Here is a 14,226-nt window from a genome sequence, read left to right as displayed (position 1 = left end):
ATTGAGTCTATGTTTGCTACAACATCAAGTGAAAATTAAAATTTAAGCCTAACAATCATTATTTACTTTAAGAGAATTTCAAAAGCCCATGAGGCTGTGGCCACCTTTGGCCCGCACTAATCTCCTCCATCGCTCAAGATGAACTAATCTCTGCATTAACTATTCACTGATGAGGCAGAGGATTTGCTTCCTTCTAGCTGCTTTCTGATGATCCAAGAGCCGTCGCAGATTGTCACTATCCCACAGGAATAATAAGTGGCCGCGCGGGAAATCCTGATCATCAAATAAACAACGGCAAATGCAAAGCAAGCATCTCGAGTATGCACGGATGAGATCCCTTTTTCACCCCAAGCAGGCAAGCAGAGCATGTATATATATAGGCATGTCTCAAGAGCACAGCAGAGGAACACAAAGTAAAAAGAGCCAGAACAAGGAATAGAAAATGGCCGGAGCCGGAGGTGGAGGTGGAGGTGGTGATGAGCTGAAGCTGCTCGGTAGCTTGGCGAGCCCATTTGCTCTAAGATTGAAGCTCACTCTTAGCTTCAAGGGCCTGAGCTACGAGTACATCGCGGACGACCTCCAAAGCAAGAGCAACCTGTTAGTTGATCTCCACCAATAGGCGCCCTTGTCTCTGCTCCCTGATTGGGGGAGCCCAACCCTAATACGGTTGGTGGGCCCCTGTCGCACAGCACACATAAAAGGAAGGTGGGGATCAAGGCTCGGGCTACGAGGTTCACTGGAGCCGCCATCCCACCCATAGAGAAACCCTAATCCGATCCTAAAGAGGTGCTGCCAGCGATGGGATGTGCCCGCTCACCGTCGCGCCTGTAGGGTTCCACCATTTTCACTGCAGCACCACCGATGTCTTCTACACCGTTACAGCGGTGTCTACCCGCTGCGGTGCTACTGTCCCAGGCGAGTGGAGAAGCCCTAAAGGGAGAGATCGTCCCCGGATCTACGGGTTACACAAAGGTACACATTCGATACTAACAATGGTACCAGAGCTAGGTTGCCTCTGTGTAACCCTAACCCTAACCGGGTAAAAGAAAAGGGAAAGGACCGGGGGTGGCGGACGTCACTAGAACCCCGGTCACCACCGCCACCACATGGGGAAAGAAGCCGCACCATTCAACGGTGCACGGCAAAGAATAGAAAAGATCAAATCCAGTTCGGATCTGACAAGAAAGAGGGTTCTTCCCAACTCTAACCCTAACTCGCATGAGAAAGAAGAGTGGGTTCGGATTTGGCTGAACCCTAAGACCTAACCCTAGATCCCCTTTTTTGGATGAACAAGCGAAAAGAAAAAGAACAAAGAAAAGGGGTCGGCACATGAATCCTAACCCCAATCGGTCAAACAAAGAAAAGCAAACAAGATCTAGATCCGATTGGGGAAGAAGAAGAGAAAAGAACAAGGGTCGGAACCCTAATCCTAACCCTACTTTCCCATTTGGATGAACTCCGAAAAGAAATGGAAGAACAATACAAATCCAAAAGGGGAAGGGGTGGATCTACCTCGCCGTGCGTCAGGATGTCCCTTCGCCGACGCGGGAGAAGAAGCCGAACCAGGGAAGCTGGCTCACCGGGCTCGACCAAGGAAGCACCGCGGCCAGGCCACTCGGCGGCGGCGTGCTCACCCATTGGGGAGCATGCGCGCCGGCGAGGGGGCCGGCAACGGCTCCATGGATCGCCCGCTCCACCACCTTCGAGTCGCTCTCGGTTGCGCTCGCCTCGCTGCTGTGTGAGGAGAGAAGAGAGAGAGCAAAGAGAGAGAAAGGAAAGAACCGAATGGCCTCTAGGGTTTGAGGACCGCGACCGGAGAAGATTTTTATTCGGCCGAAACGAACGGATGACCGTCGGATGAGATCTAACGGTGATAGAAGCACGGGCCGCATCGTGGCCCAGGCGAGCGCGTGGAGCTTTATTGGCCTAGGCTCAGGTTGCGGCCTGGGTGCAGCCTGCGCGCGCCCGGTGAGGTGGGCCGGGCTGGCTTTTGCTGGTTTTGGGCCGAGAGAGGCAGAATGAGCCCGTATTTTCTTTTTTCTTTTTCTTGGAAAATTGAAAATGCAAAATGGCTCAAAAGAAAAATAGAAAAAGTAATTTTTCCCTATGGGTAAAATTCAAGAAATTGAGTAAGAATTTTTTCACAGCCAAAGAAATTGTTTATTCTCCAGTTAATTTGTACCAACGTGATATTTAATTGGAGAAAAAGAAAGTTTTTCCACTGCTAAAGAAATTATTGATTCTCCAGTTATTTTGAACCAATGTGGTATTTAATTGGAGAAAAAGAGATTTGACATGATTATGATGTTGTTATTTTCTGACAAACGTTGTTAATAACAATATCATAATTTTAATGATTTATACATTAATTCTACTTCTGCCCAACGGTGATGTAGAATTAGTGTATAAGAAGAGTTGTAAATTTTAATGATTTATACATTAATTCTACTTCTGTCCAACGGTGATGTGGAATTAGTGTGTAAGAACAGTTGTCAAAGTTAATGATTTATGCATTAATTCTATTTCTGCCCAACGGTGATGTAGAATTAGTGTGTAAGAACAATTGTGAAAGATAATGATTTATGCATTAATTCTATTTCTGCCCAACGGTGATGTAGAATTAGTGTATAAGAGTAGTTGTATGTTTTGATTTTGACCAACATTGGAATCAAGGCATGCAAATGGTGTTAATTTTATATTAAGAAAAGTTTTGACCTGGTTTTCATCTTATCTAAGGTGGACTGGGTAGTCACCTCACCGTGTTCTACTGAGTTTGTGGCACCGGTGAGGGAGACAAAAGAGAATGATGCCACTTAGGCAACTAAAGAGAGGGATTTTAAATACCAAAAGATAGTCCTATGACTTTTGTGCATAGGAAGTGGGTCACTGCCAACAAGAAATATTTGGCTATGATAAAGAATATGATTGAACCTACAATTGTGGGCTTAATCCTAGAGTGTGACACGGTCACTGAGTACTTTGATAGAATAAAGAGTCAGTTCACTGGCTCTTTAAATACATATGCTACCTAGCTGATAAAGCAGCTGGTGACAGAGTGTTATTCTAGAAATGGTGGCATAAGAGCGCTCACGATGTGTTGTCGAAATTATGGCACTATCGTTCAGGCCATATTTTGAGGGGGAGAATAGAAAGATAAGTTAAGAAGATATTCTTCCTCCATTAGAGCTCTCAGATTTAGAACAATGCAGAGAATGCATAAAAGAAAAGTATGTAAAGAAGATTAAGAAAGATAACAAACAAAGCGTAGAAATTTTATAGATTATTCACACAGACATCTATGGTCAGTTTCCTGTAAAGAGTGTGGATGGTAATGATTCGTTCATAACATTCACAGATGATTACTCCTGTTATGTCTATATTTATCCAATTAAAGAAAGAACAGAAGCATTGGATAAATGTAGATATTTAAGGCAAAAGTTGAAATCCAATGCAATTTAAAGATAAAGATAGTCAGGTCTGATCGTGGAGGAGTACTACGGTCGGCATACCCTATATGGCCAAAGTTCCTAGACCTTATGTAAGGTTCTTACAAGAGAATAACAAAGTAGCTCAGTATTCTATACTGGGCGAACCTCAACAGAATAGAGTAGCTAAAAGAATCAATCGTACCCTGATAGATATGGTGGGCAGTATGATAAGTTACTCCACCTTACAGTTGAGCCTGTGGATGGAGGCGATAAAACTGCCATTCATATTCTCAATAGAGTATCAAGAAAGTTGGTGCTCAAAACACCGTATGAGTTGTGGACAGAAAGAGTATCCTCACTTAACCACTTGCGTGTGTGTGGGGAGCCCTACTGAGGCTAAAGTATTTAACCCAAACATTGGAAAGTTATATCCCAAAACAGTAAGTTGCCATTTGTTTGGCTACATAGAAAAGTCAAAAGGTTTTAGTTTCTACTGTTCAGAGAGACACACAAAGTTTGTGGAAATGAGACACACTGTTTTCCTAGAGGATGAAAAGATGAGGGGGACCATGGTAGCTCAAGAAATTGACCTTGAAGTGAAGCGGGTGTATGCGCCCACTCCAATGATTCATGAGCCAATTTTCTCACTACATGGTGTCGCTACACCGATAGTGCAAGATACTATGGTGTCAGCACCTGTTGTTATTCCACCTGTAGCAACAATGAATGACGATGATGAACCTATTCTTTAGGATTCTATAGAACCTATTGCCATATATGAGGGGGAGCAACAAAAACCTCAAACAGTAGATGTGCCAAATGTGGAGGCCCCTAGAAGGTCTCAAAAAGTTAGAAAATCAGCTATTTCTGCTGATTATGAAGTGTATAACACTAAGGAATTTCAAATGGAGGATGATCCCACCTCATTTGAAGAAGCCATGAGAAGTGATCATTCATCAAAGTGGCTTGAGGCCATGGAAGATGAAATGAAATCAATGAATGCCAATAGAGTTTGGGACTTGGAAATAATTTCTAAAGGAGCCAAAACAATAGGCTATAAATGGGTCTATAAAATAAAGCTTGACTCTCAAGGGAATATAGAGAGACATAAAGTGCGACTTGTGGCAAAAGGCTTTATGCAAAGAGAAGGAATTGATTACAATGAGTCCCTTTCTCCAGTCTCATGTAAAGTTTCCTTCAGAATCATAATGGCATTAGTGGCACATTACGATTAAGAATTACATCATATGGATGTAAAGACAACATTTCTCAATGGAGACTTGGAGAAAAATGTTTACATGGCACAACCGAAAGGTTTTGTCATGGAAGAAAAAGAACGAATGGGATGCCGCCTAAAGAAATCCATTTATGGATTAAAGCAAGCTTCAAGAGAGTGATACTTGAAGTTTGACCAGTCAATAAAGAATTTTGGGTTTTAAAGAGAATGTAGAGGACAATTGTGTCTATACAAAGTTTAAGAATGGAAAGTTTATCTTTCTTGTCCTGTATGTGGATGATGTCTTACTTGCTAGTAATGATGTCAGTCTACTACAGGAGACAAAGAAGTTTTTGTCTTCAAAACTTGATATGAAAGATCTTGGTGAAGTCTTATTCGTTCTAGGGATCGAGATTCACCGAGATAGAAGAAAAGGGGTATTAGGACTGTCACAAAAGGCATACATAGAAAGAATCTTAAAGAAATTCAGTATGCACAAATATAGTCCCTCACCTGCTCCTATAGTCAAGGGCGATAGATATGGAGATTTTCAATGCCCTAGAAACCAATATGAGCTCAATCAAATGAAAGTGGTTCCATATGCTTTAGTTGTTAGAAGCTTGCAATATGCTCAAGTATGGATGCGCCCTAACTTGGCATTTGTTACCGGGTTTTTACTTGGCAGATTCTAGAGCAATTTTAGAATAGAATACTGAAATTGATAAAGAAAGTCTTGCGTTATTTGCAAGGAATGAAAGGCCTCATGATGACGTATAGAAGATCTGATTGACTCCACATAGTGGGATATTCAGATTCTGATTATACGAGAGTGAATATATATCTAGACGTGGATTTTCTATCATCTCGCAAAGGGGAGCTATTTCATGGAAAAGCTCAAAGCAAAATGTCACTACATCGTCCACAATATATGACAATTCATAGCGTGTTATGAGGCAACGGGTAGGTGAACTGACTAAAGAAGTTCATACCCGGTTTGAAGGTGGTTGACGACATCTATAGACCACTAAAGTTATACTACGATTATAATTTGGTAGTACAGGATGCTCACAACATAAGTCAAGTGGTGCTGCCAAACACATTGACATAGAGTATCATGTTATGAAAGATAAAGTCCGGGATCAAGTCATAAGTCTTGAGCATAAGTACAGAAAAGATGCTCGTGGATCCGCTTGCAAAAGGCTTACCACCCAACATGTTCAGAGAACATGGTGTTCAGAGAACATGTAGCTAGCATGGGTTTAAGGGAAAGCCTAAAAATTCCTGGATAAAAGAAGGCCCAAAGATAAGTATCTATTTTAGAGCAGAGTAGTGTGTTGTAGCTGTTAAGTCTATCGGTAATAGACCGTGATGATGAGACATGCTCTATGCGCTAATCTGTAATGGAATGAACAAAAGTAAATGATATAAAATTGAAAGATGAAATGAGATCAAGGGGGAGAATGTTAGTTGATCTCCACCAATAGGCCGAACGACCTATTGGGCCCTTGTCTCTGCTCCTTGATCGGAGGAGCCCAACCCTAATACGGTTGGTGGGCCCCTGTCTCACAGCACACATAAAAGGAAGGTGGGGATCAAGGCTCGGGCTACGAGGTTCACTGGAGCCACCATCCCACCCATAGAGAAACCCTAATCTGATCCTAAAGAGGTGCTGCCAGCGATGGGATATGCCCCACCAAGCTCACCGTCGCGCCTGCAGGGTTCCACTGTTTTCACTGCAGCACCACCGACGTCTTCTACACCATTACAGCGGCGTCTACCTACTACGGTGCTACTGTCCCAGGCGAGTGGAGAAGCCCTAAAGGAAGAGATCATCCCCGATCTATGGGTTACACAAAGGTACACATTCGATACTAACACAACCTCCTCCTCAGCTCCAACCCGGTGCACAAGAAGGTTCCCGTGCTCATCCACAACGGCAAGCCCATCTGCGAGTCACAGATCATCGTGCAGTACATCGAAGAGGCCTTCGAAAGCACCGGTCCCTCCCTCCTTCCTGCCGACCCATATGAACGTGCTATTGCTCGCTTCTGGGCCACCTATGTCGACGACAAGGTATGCCATGCAGCGCGACGCGTCATGCCTTCTTGCATATGTTTCCCTCCCAAAATATGACGGAAGTGTGGCGTGCCGTTGCAGCTCCTGCCCTGGTGGCTGTAGTCATTCAGGGGCAAGACGGACGAGGAGAAGGCGGAGGGGCTGAAGCAGACGCTTGCGGCGGTGGACCAACTGGAGGCAGCCTTCAAGGAGTGCTCCAAGGGTAATAAGCCCTTATTCGGCGGCGACAGCGTTGGGTACGTGGACGTGGCGCTAGGTGTTAGGACTCTTTAGATCATCTAGGTGTGGATCCAGTGGGTGAGTTCTTTTCTATTTGGGATAACTAGTGACTTAGAGAATCCTTTGGGAGTAGGAGACAGAGAGAGAGTAGGAGCATTTGACCGTCTTAGGAGCTCCCTGCCTTCGCTGGTTCATCGATGAAGATCTGCACACGGCAGCGACGGTCGGAGTAGCAGTGAAGACCGTGGTGGCGCAGTGCAGTGGTGGCGGTGGTGCTTCCCGTCATTGGCTGCGCCCCTCTATTAGATCGGAGTAGGGTTTCTAGGTGGGGCGTACGGCTCAGACGAACCTCGTACTGAGAGCCGCCGACCCCACCTCTATTTAATGCGCAGTGTGACGGGGGCCCGCCAGCCATAGATGGACTGGGCGCCCCCGATCAGGGCGTGAGGTCAAGGCCCAAGTGGCCGTTGGGCCACTGTGGTTGGGAGATCAAACCAACATTCTCCCCCTTGATCTCAACTCATACTTTAACTTTAAACTTTGACTTGAATCATTTTCACTTTTATTTGTTCCATCACAGATTAGTGCATAGAGCATGTTTCATCATCACGGTCAATCGCTGATAGACTTAACAGCTACAATACACATCTCTGTTCTGAAACAGATTCTTTAACTTTGGGCCCTTTGTTGTCCGGAAATCATAGGCTATACCATAAACCCATGTCGACTGTGTGTTCTCCAAACACACTGGGAGGTAAGCCTTTTGTACGTGGATCCGCAAGCACTTGCTTGTTACTTATATGTTCAATACTTTTAGTATGATTCCGGACTTTCTCCTTCACAACGTACAACTTTAACGTCAATGTGTTTGGCAGCACACTTGACCCGTTGTTATAGGAGCGAACTACTTAAATGGTCATTGCTGTTGTATACCATTATCAATTCCGGGTGTAAGTTCTTTTAACCACTTCGCCTGTCCTTAAGCCTCATAACAAGCTATACCATGGGTATGCATCTTTGACGACATCATAACTGTTTCTTTGGAGCTTTTCCACAATAAAACTCCAGCTGCGAGTGTTAGCTACTATGTGGGTTTCACTAAACATCTCGTCAAAATATAACATTTGTACCCACAACTATTTGAGAGTACTTATTCTTTCTTACTTACCATGAGGCCTATAAATCTTTGCACAATTGCAAAACATTCTCAACTCCATTCCAGTGATCTATATCTAGACTGGATTTCTGCCAAAAACATCCCGGATACATAAACTGTGTAAGGGTAAGTTCTTGCTTATAAGCATTCAGTAAGCTTCCAACAACTGAAGCATATAGGACGTCCATTTGATCGATCTCACATTTATTCTTGGAACACTGAAAGTTCCGAAAACTATTACCCTTGACTATGGGAACAGGCGCAGGTTTATTCACATATATACTTTATTTCTTTAGAATCTTCTCTAAGTATACACTTGAGATAGTTCTAATACCCCTTTTTCCTTTTATCTCGGTAAGTTCCAATTCCTGGAACGAATGATGCTTTACCAAGACCATTCTCATTGAAACTTGAGGACAAGAACTGCTTCTTCTCCAACAGTAGATTAACACCACTACTAGCGAGTAAGGTGCTACCCACATGCAGGATTAGGAAAATAAATTTCCCATGTTTAAACTTTGCATAAATACAATTGTCCTCTACATTCTCTTTAAAAACCCAAACTTTCTTATTGTACTGTCAAACTTCAAGAATCACTGTCTTGAAGCTTGCTTTAATCCATAAATGGATTTCTTTAGGCAACATCCCTTTACGTTCTTTTCCTTCTACGACAAAACCTTTTGAGTTATGCCATGTAAACTTTTCCATACAAATCCCCGTTGAGGAATGTGTCTTTACATCCTTCTGATGTAACTGTAAATCGTAATGTGCCACTAATACCATTATGATTCTAAAAGAATCCTTGCATGCTCATTATAAACTATTCCTTCTCTTTATGTAAATTATTTCACCACAAGTGGCGCTTTATAGCTTTCTATATTCCCTTTCAATATCTTTCTATATTCCCTTTGGAGTCACCTTTGTCTTGTAGACCCATTATAGCCTACTGTTTTGGCTCCATTAGGAATTTCTTCTAAGTCCCAAACATCGTTGGTATTTATCGATTTTATTTCATGTTCCTTTGCTTCTTGCCATTTAGACGAGTGAACGCCTATCATGGCTTCTTCAAATGAGGTGGAATCACTCTCTATTTGAATTTCTTTCTTAACCTTTACTTCTTAGTCACCATAAATATCTGATTTTCTTATTCTTTGAGACCTTCTAGGGCCTCGTGGCACTTCTTTCATATGGGGCTATTGTTACTCTTCATTGCCAAAAGGCAATTGTTCTATAGCCTCCTGTATCACAAGATCCTTGTTTACTTATTCATCCTCTTTAAGAGCTAACATCTGGTGTTGTATATGTCATACAACATCAGCATGTATAAAGTAATTTGTTGCTCTAAAAACACTGTAGTGGATATGTAATCCCACTTCTATTCAAGCCTTAGGTATCTACATACCATGCTCCCCCAGATTACTCCATCTTCTGTAAAGATGGTGTATCTTCAAATTTCTTATTTTGGGTTTAATCTATCAAAAAACTCATACGGCGTGTTTAGCACCGCCTTGATAACTCTGAACTCGTCCAGTATGAATACTAGCCGACTATGCTATCTTCCCATCGGAACTATAAAAAATCCAGGAATTTAGCTATTTCTTTACTTTAGGGGTATCATTATTATGACCGTCTTACTCCCTCAACAATCACATTCATCGTTTATAGATCACTTTTACCTTCAATGCATAGTATGCATTGCATTATCTGAAGTATGGGGAAGTATCTTTCTTAATCTTACATTTCTCCCCCTCGAAATGTGGTATGAACTTTTCTACCATAATTTCGAAATATTCAGAACTCTTGTGAATGAGGAAACTTTGATTACTTACTTCATCCACATGATTACATCATGCAACCAAAATTCGTATGTAAGTACATTTTCCTCATTACACTTCAAAACTCAACATAGTCTATTATTATCAATACTTCTGCAAGTCACACTTGCATATCATTCTTATCTTTTGGTTCACATGCAACTTTCTTTTGTTCTTAAACTCGTTGAGTACTTAATGACCATGACACAATCAGAGTGTACGGTCAATACTAGGATAGCATAAGAGCTATCATAAACTTCTCTCCATGTGCGGGATATTTCTTTAGAGCACATGAGTCATTACATCCTCCTCCCGCCATGCGGGATAAGTACTATGCCAAACTCTCCCGCCATGTAGGATTGGTTAACATATGTACTATGCCAACTTTACCCTGTCATGCGGGTATTTTCTCAAACTTTTCCCGCCATGCGGGTACTATCACAAACTTTTTCCCGCCATGCGAGATATTCCTTTGAACGGACATAATTGCCAGGATTGGCTCGTGTTCAATCATCAAATTCAAAAATAAATCCGAATATTCTTTTAACACACATGTTTAATGTATATGACTTTTACAACTCTCATAAGTGAAACTGAAAATAAATTCTTCTCCACAGAGAGTACATAAAAGACATTTTTCAATGAAGACTCTCATTGATCTATCTCTTTTCTTAGATCAATATCCTAGAATTCTTTTCTTTTGAAGCCATTCTTTAAAGAGAACACAGTCCCTCAACCAATGACATTCTTTCATACATAACTTGCTCTTAGGCATTTCATCATCTGAGTCACAAGTACCCAGCTCATTTCTCTTACTGCCTTCAAGAATAAAAGCATGGAGGTATTTTGTCTAAAAAATATTCAACAATAATGCTCATTAAACTTTAAAAACTTTATGTTCTATTCTATATCACCGTTGGGCAGAAATAGAATAAAACATCATTCTTCTATATTAATTCCACATCACTGTTGGGCAGAAATGGAATAAAACATAGAACTGCTCCTCAAAATTAAATTCTCCCGTTGGTTCGAATTTAATTAGAAGACAATCAACTTCATTGCAGCGGAAACATGAAAATACATTTCTCTAGTTTAAGAGCATTCCTTGATCTTTATATATTCTCTGAAAATTGGTCACTTTGATGCAAAATTCATCAGAGATTTAAACTTTAATCATAAAACTCATTATAATATTGTTATCATCAACGTTGGTCAGAAAATAACAATACCATAATTTAACTTTAAACTTAAACTCATAAATAAACTTATAATATTGTTATCATCAACGTTGGTCAGAAAATAACAATATTATAATTTATCTTAACTATCAACCGACTATTCCTCCAATTAAATTTTTTTAGCTGATTCTAATTTTAACTGGAGGATAAACTTTTCATCATTTACTGAATAACTATAACTGCTCTTCAAATTAGAAGACAATAAACCTTTAACTTTGCAGCGGAAAATTGACAAAAATTTCTTTTCCTACTTTTCAGAAGCATTTTACTGTACTTTTCTACTCTCTGAAAAATCTAACACGTTGGTGCAATTTTACCAGAAACTTACATCTTCAAATTGATCAAAATTCATTCAAATATGCTTCTGAAAATAAATAAAACAATTCTTAATCACCACTGTGCATTCGGCCCAACCGGAGATACGGCCCGGGCTTATTCTTTTCTTTTCTCGGCCCAAGACAGCAGAGGCTGGCTCGGCCCAAAACGGCATCCAGCCCGGCCTTGCCCCCTCGCGCGCGTGCTCTGCCACCCAGGCCGCAACGTGGGCCTGGGCCGGCAAAGCGCCGCGGCCGCGCGCCTCGCCTGGGCCACGAAGCAGCCCGCTAGATCTCGGCCGTCCGTGCGCATCCGACGGCCGAGCACGCATCTTGGGCGAACAAAACCACCGCCCGGCGCTGCCTCCTGTAACCCTAGCCTCATTCTCTCCCTCCCCTTCTCTCTCATCCGCGCCGAGTGCAGACAGCAGCCGCTGCTGGCATCCAGAGGAGGAAATGGAGGTGGCGGCGCCGCCGCGACACCTCTCGCCGGCGCGCGCGTGTGGCTAGAGCCGCGCGCGGCACCGTCGAGGAGAGCCACGGTGGTGCCCTTTGCAGACCGAGCCCGCGCGGTGGCGTATCTCGGTCGTCTTCCCGCATGCCGGCGAGAAGTCTTTTTCCCACACGGTGGCGATGCCGGCGGCGGGATGAAGGCCCAGGTAGGACCCTATGTTCGTTCTCATCTTTGCTGGGATTTGGGGATTCTAGGGTTAGGGTTTCGGGTTAGGGATTCACCCTTTTCTTCTTCTTCCCCGAGTCTGCAGCGGGTTAGGGTTCGGATCTTATCGTTTCTTGAATCCGAGCCCTCTGTTTTCATCTTCACCCAGTTAGGGTTAGGGTTAGTGAAAACCCCCTTTCTTTGTCTAGATCCGAACGGATTTAAACCGTTCTTATCTTTTCTGTTCTTTTGATTCTCTTCCTGCGTGTCAGCAAGCCGGCGGCAGGTGCTCCATCCCGCGTGAGGTGGTGGTGACGGCGGCGGGGAAGCCCTGGTTAGACTTCCCCCCCGGACCGTCCAATTTTTTTAGGGTTAGGGTTCTTTAGGGTAATCCGAATCGAATTCGAATCCCCTTCTTTCTTTTTTTTTATCACCCGACTAGGGTTTAGGGTTCGATGAACCCTCTGTCATTCTTTTCTTTCGATCCGAACCGGATCTAACCTATCCTTTCTTTTCTAATCGTTTTCTCGCCCCTGACAAGATCCACGCCTAGGTAAACCGGCTCCGATACCATTGTTAGGACTCTTTAGATCATCTAGGTGCGGATCCAGTGGGTGAGTTCTTTTCTATTTGGGATAACTAGTGACTTAGAGAATCCATCGGGAGTAGGAGACAGAGAGAGAGTAGGAGCATCTGACCGTCTTAGGAGTTCCCTGCCTTCGCTGGTTCATCGATGAAGATCTGCACACGGCAGCGACGGTCGGAGTAGCGGTGAAGACCGTGGTGCGCAGTGCAGTGGCGGCGGCGGTGCTTCCCGTCACTGGCTGCGCCCCTCTGTTAGATCGGAGTAGGGTTTCTAGGTGGGGCGTACGGCTCAGACGAACCTCGTACTGAGAGCCGCCGACCTCACCTCTATTTAATGCGCAGTGTGACGGGGGCCCGCCAGCCATAGATGGACTGGGCGCCCCCGATCAGGGCGCGAGGTCAAGGCCCAAGTGGCCGTTGGGCCACTGTGGTTGGGAGATCAAACCAACACTAGGCAGCCTGGCCTAGCTTGTGGGTGTACGCCGGCGAGAAGCTCTATGGTTTCAGGCTCTTCGATGCCGCGAGGAGCCCGCTCCTCAACGCGTGGTTGGAGCGGTTCGGCGCGCTCGATGCGGCCAAGGCGGTGCTGCCAGACGCCGACAGGCTTGTCGATTACGCCAAGATGAAGCAGGCCGAGGCTGCTGCTGCTGCCTCATCGAACAACTAATAAATTGACTCGATCCGTGACGTTACCAGCGTTGGATCGGAGGATTATTCCGATATCTGTGAAGAATATAGAGTAAAGAATTTGGTGTCTTGTGAGTGATGAGAAATAAACAGGACTGGGGTCTGTCTACGTCGCATTCTTGCCATTTTACGTCGTCGCCTAGCAGTTGGCACTTGGCACATGCAGTTTGTACGTTCGTGATACTCATCCACATCATCTTCGAACTGATCGGTACTCATCCTCTGTATCCGCACTTCAGCAGTAACAGGCTAACAGCAATGGATAATAGGAAAGCACGGATGTTCCGAGCATCCTCACCACGCAGCTTGGTGATTTGCATACTGTGTTACGCCACCTACACTACACTACAACCAACCCAACGACCTCGCCGAGTCTTTTTCTTTCTTTAATACCCAAAAGGTTTACGTATCATTATATTAAGATCGAGAATTAGTTTGATTACAACGACGCGCCATTGAATGGCGCACTAGGGGGGCATATGATTTTACAGAAGGTTTATCCCTGCCTAGCGGACTTTTCGCAAGATGATTACTCACGCACGAGACAACCTAGTGTCGCCGCCCCGGCGTCTATCCATTGTTCTACCAGGTGCTTGATGTGCGTGAGGACCTATATAACTGTGGACGAGGTTTGGCGAAAGCACCTTCCCTTCCTCTCCTTCCATAGTTCCCAGGCGACTAGAGCGAACAATGAGTCTGCCCCTTTCCTCTCGTCTCCTGTCCAGCGAGCTCGCCATGCATACCATGCTTGAAGGCCATCTCTTCCAACCTGGGAGGTATCCGCGCCTAGTGCCTCCAGGATGTGCCACCATATTTGTCTGGAGTAGGAGCACGA

General features: G+C 44.0%; 1 pseudogene; it reads left to right on the top strand.

The window, feature by feature from the left end:
* Positions 1 to 442: 442 nt before the first annotated feature.
* Positions 443 to 13,371, top strand: LOC136528974 (probable glutathione S-transferase GSTU6; annotated as a pseudogene).
* The last annotated feature ends 855 nt before the right edge of the window (positions 13,372 to 14,226 follow it).

The sequence above is a fragment of the Miscanthus floridulus genome, chromosome 2 (assembly GCF_019320115.1).
Source record: "Miscanthus floridulus cultivar M001 chromosome 2, ASM1932011v1, whole genome shotgun sequence".
In the NCBI taxonomy this organism is placed as follows: Eukaryota; Viridiplantae; Streptophyta; class Magnoliopsida; order Poales; family Poaceae; genus Miscanthus; species Miscanthus floridulus.
The sequence above is the reverse complement of the archived record's forward strand: the minus strand, read 5'-3'. Positions and strand labels throughout refer to the sequence as shown.